This window comes from Neomonachus schauinslandi, chromosome 8, assembly GCF_002201575.2.
Source record: "Neomonachus schauinslandi chromosome 8, ASM220157v2, whole genome shotgun sequence".
Classification (NCBI taxonomy): Eukaryota; Metazoa; Chordata; class Mammalia; order Carnivora; family Phocidae; genus Neomonachus; species Neomonachus schauinslandi.
This window is the reverse complement of record NC_058410.1, coordinates 72,615,919-72,620,972: the sequence shown is the minus strand read 5'-3', so window position 1 is coordinate 72,620,972 and position 5,054 is coordinate 72,615,919. Positions and strand designations below refer to the sequence as shown.

General features: G+C 33.5%; 1 protein-coding gene across 3 annotated transcripts in view; it reads right to left on the bottom strand.

Annotated features, from left to right (window-relative positions):
• Nucleotides 1-591: 591 nt before the first annotated feature.
• Nucleotides 592-5,054, bottom strand: part of LOC110583657 (synaptotagmin binding cytoplasmic RNA interacting protein) — a 30,425-nt gene continuing 25,962 nt past the window's right edge. For all 3 annotated transcript variants that reach the window (XM_044917655.1, XM_021693652.2, XM_021693653.2), the window contains exon 12: nt 592-5,054. This exon is cut by the window's right edge. The gene's annotated coding sequence lies outside the window, so the exon portion shown is untranslated.

The following is a 5,054-nucleotide window of genomic DNA, read 5'->3' as shown; positions in this document are numbered from 1 at the left end:
CCCACCCGCCAAGAAATTCTAGGGCTATGAGCCAAACCCTTTAGATGTTATTTACAAGTTCCCCATTGTTTGATTTGCCAACTTAGCTTAACGGAACCCATTTTAAGCTGAGTTCACCTACCTAACCTCATTAGCAGTCATCTAAAATGTTCAACATTTTATTATTAAAACATCCATTTGTTCACTCCACTCTCCTGAATTACTTGCAACCTCAATTATTTTCAAACCTTCAGAGAAAGACTGTGATAGAGAATTCAAGAGCATTGCATGGTAGGGTATGTTCCCAGGAAAGAACCAAATTACCATTAAATTCTTCATCCACTGGCATGTGTGTGACCACAGAATATTTCCACCAATTAAAAACAAGTGAAGACCAACACTATATGTTTACATCTCCCCATCATGTGCTTGAATTAGGGATCTTGGGGAATCTGTTTTTACCATTGGCTAGTCACTTTGAATGTATAGATAATCAAAAGGTGAAGAGCTCTACAGATTCCAAGTGTCTATTCAAATGCTGTTAAGTGAAAAACGATGAAATGGAGGACACCCACAATAATTCTTGGACTCCTGGAGATCCTAAGACATGCTACAAAAATAGGTCTTTATTCTTAGGAAAATATAGTCAGAGCTAGCTTCCTTATGCTATACATAAAATCTTAACATCAGAGGCAGTACAGATAGTACAGATAGTTTTTTGAACTGATCTCCAAACAAGCACAAACCCACTACGTTAAAAAGAACAGGTAAGTTGAGGTTTTTGGCAAAAGACAGTACTTCACACATCTAATCCAAATCAAAGAGCCTGCAGACAGTTGTTTTCAGTGAGATGAAAGGAATGAAATAAATATAAATTCTATGGATAAATAAATGTAGGAGACAATTTAAATAAGCGAAGAGAACTAATATTTCTTTTAAATAAAAGTACTAGTCAGGTACAAGCTTTTGTTTCTCAATGCCAGACTTCTAAATGTTTATCAGACTACTGTTAAAATCATTAAAAATCTAATCTTGGACCAGAGCATTAGTTGTAATACTGTTTTGCATTCGTAAAAAAGATGGTTTTTCCAACTGAATGCTTCTGGTCCTGAGAAATATTTTATGTATATTACTGAAGGCAGACTGTGGTGCTAATAGAACTTACATTTAAGTACTTTTTAAAAAAGTGACAGACCAAAAAGTCTATCTATTAATTTGCCCACAGTTAAAAATGTCTTTGAACGTTGGTTTATAATTAGCATCTTAAGAAAAGTAGTGGCATGCCCTATTGAGTGGTATCACTGAGTAAATGCTACACTTTAATAAAACATCATCCTCACAAGTCTGTTCATTTTATGTATTGTTACTTAAGTTTTTTATTCATTCATTTTATACCCACCAATGAATTCCTATGGTCAGATAGAAATTTTATGGAATACATCACTGGGGAGAAAATGATCATGGTGGGTATTCCTGGAAGTTGTAGGAATCTGAGCAATCATTTACTCTAGGGTTAGCTCCCTCTCCTAAATGCATGAAGTCCTTCTACATTTAATTTCTCCCCTTAAAATAGACACATGGCTTACTCTGTAATAACAAGGTGATCTTTTGCTATGTTTCTAGTCAACAGTGACTTTGGCTTAGCAGTCAAAAAAGCTGTCCTGCATGTGACAATTTTGCCCATCTAGCATGTATTCATCCTGATATTAAGTCTTTCCAAATACATACAAGTAAATACCCGAGATCACCCCATCAATCCATTCCTATTAAGTTCCTATTTTATCATGAGGAAAATGTTTATATTCTGTTAAATCGACTTGCAGTAATTGATAAATTTCTCACGATGCTACAACCATCATCATGAGTGTGCAACCGCTCTTTTTGTGCTCAACCCCCACTTCATTTCTACTATCGGATTCAACTGCAATGGCTGAAAATCTTCCACAAAAAGCATGTTTGGGAAAATAAATGTAACACAATTTTCTCACAAAGCAACTTTCTGAAAACTGATTAACTAAATTGATGATCACTTTTGATTGCCAAGTAGTCTGCAGAAACAAAATCTTGCGTCTGTTTAGGTAACTCAAGTTTCTTGTTTAACAATCAGAATGCTTTAAGGATACATTTTTCACCCTAAGGAAGGGACTTGACTCTTGGATTTAAGACCCATTCCTTGACAATATATACAAAATTTCTTTTAACTTGTCATCTGTCCATTCTTTGAAGCTGTCAAAGCCAAGAACCCATAAACAAATCACAAATAGCAATAACCTACATTAGTTAACATTCCCCTTTTAACATGTTGACATTTTTACTAAAGGATTAGTTATTTTTGCATTTCCATTTCTCATATCCCATGACATTCCATATAAATTGCATTATTGCTTTATAGGCCACACAACATTCAAAAGTATGTTTATATGCATTGCCTGTTGTCCTTGATCTCTTATTGATAAGAGTTTGATGCTGATTTTACTACAGAAATTTAAGTTTGAAAATACCAGTTAGTATTTCTTCTCAGAACTTAATTGTTCACATCACTAATCACTACATGCATATTTAGCTCTGATTATATTGCTCAAAAACTGCACCCATTATCAGAACAGTGCAAATGATATTTAATTTTAAAAGTAATATAATGGCTTGAATTCAAAGTTATTCAAATGAACACTGTCAAGTAATTTCACTTGAGTGTGTATATATTTCATCACCACTGTTTACATTACCCACCAATTCTTCACAATTTCTTTGTATCATCGTTTTCCCTCCCAAATCCCCAAACTAAGAATGCCAAATAGTCCTGGAAACCCACAGCTCCATATTTTAATGTTTCAAGAACACATTTGTGAACTCACAAAAATGTTCATCTTTCAACTTTGACAATGCAGTTCTTACTTAAGTCAAACAAACCCATCCTAAAATCCCAACAAATAATTCTGAGAATTAACTTAAACACCTTGACAGTGTCCCTTAAAAAAGGGTATGACAGTAAAGTGCCAATAGGCATGGCAATGACCTCTTTGATGGGATCATTTAACTCCTTGGAACTGGGAAACGCCAGCACCAAAGATTACACTGAGATTCAATTTTACTGAAGGCTACATTTAGTTTACCCACTTTCCACAACCTATTATACTCATTATATGTTAGAATGAAATGTAAATGTTTTGTGTAGCCCTCAAACTTACACTAAGATTTGAAAGAGATGTACTTTAAAAAAGCACGGGGTAATATATAAAATCAGTGGCAGAAAGTTTCATTAAGCACCAGGAACTAATTTTTGTCACCCCATACTCATTTTGTAGGTAAGTTTCAATAACCGGCAAGGCACATTTACATATATTCCAATGAATACTTATTGACAAATTTTAAATTACACTCTACGTCCCAGCTATCCCAGTAACTGACATACAACATACTAAAATGGTTTATTAAGGTAACATAAAAAAACCAATTAATGTGAAACATACAGGCTATTGGCAACCACTATTCTAAAATTATGTAAGTACAAATAAACATACTGAAATGTGTGCAATTCTAAGTTTTTAAACCAGAATATTTCTACACTAACACACATTTATATTAATGACACATAAAAAAAATAAAAACTTTATTACAAAAATAAGTTACACTCGCCTCCAGCTTACAGTATAAAACAATTTTATTTGCAGGAATGCAAAATGATTGTTTGCCATGAGCATTTTGAACATATGACATGTCTAATTTTGTTAAATTTGCATTTACTGGGGGAACTGGTGTGTATAAAACCTTAATTAAGTATAATAAGCTCTGATCTTCATCGTGGTGCCTATTGGGTATGTGATATAACTGCAGTATCCCTTTGGGGAAGGGGAAAAGGGATTTCTTTATACCAAGTCCTAATTAAACTATAATTTCACTTTTGACTTTAAGCTATCAATTTAGGACTTGGCAAAAAATTTTTTGAGGGTGATTCAATAGAGGATGCTTCACCACTGAACACTCACTGTCATCAAGGTGCTTTAGAAAATTAAAAACATAGCACAAATGATTGTACTCTATTCTACAAGTTATCATGACCTGCATAAGAAATGGAAAGCTGATTCACATTTTTGCAGTGATCAGCAATAAGAAATGCACTAATGAAACATACCTTTTACCTAAAAAGCTAAACTACAGCCATATACTAATTTCTATGATTTATGAAAAAACTTCAAAATATCCAAATGTCAGGCTTTGCTGTACAATTGTCAGTTTTAGTCTGACTTTTTATAAAGGGACACTGCAGTATTTAGTACAAGTTCGGATGCACTTTTTTTTGAACATCTGATGTCTTACAAAAGTAACATCTTGCTAAACTATTATACATCCAAATAACTACAATATCTGAAGAAGCAAGGCTGCTTTTTCAGCCACAAAATACGACAAAAGCAAGGCCTGTTATGATGGTCATGAGGAAGTCTTACAAGCCTCTGAAACTAAAGGCAACTAAGAATGTTACATTTGGTATATTAAAATCTTACCCTCATATCATTTAACAAGCCTTGCTTTTATCTACAAAGATTTTCTATGTACAGTACAGACAGGGTATAGTTCAATCCTCTGCTACTGAGGTAGTTAACCAACCCTTTAAAAAAGGTTCTGAAAAGAACCACTATCTGGAATGCCTGACTAACCAGCTCTGATGATTACACCTGAAACTGCATATCTGAACACAATTCAAAAGTGATTACTATAAAAAAGATATAGACAATCATGATTAACCTTGGTGAGCAGAAATAAAATTTAAGGATACCAACAATGGCATTCATCTATACCACTGCAATAAAATTTAAATGCACAAATTCAAGAGAATATTTCAGAAAACCACTGCTGGGATCCTTAATTTAAAAAAACAGGGGAAAAATCTACTTAGAGCAGATTTTTTAAAGAGAAGAACTTTATTCTTTATTAAGATACCATGCTAGAAGTTATGAAGGATTTCTGTTGGAACACATTTGGAAAATAGAGTAGCTTTAGTTTAATAACTTGCACTGCAGAGAAAATTGTTAAAGAAATTCATATCAAAGTCCAAGTATTAGTTCAATGTCCTGTAT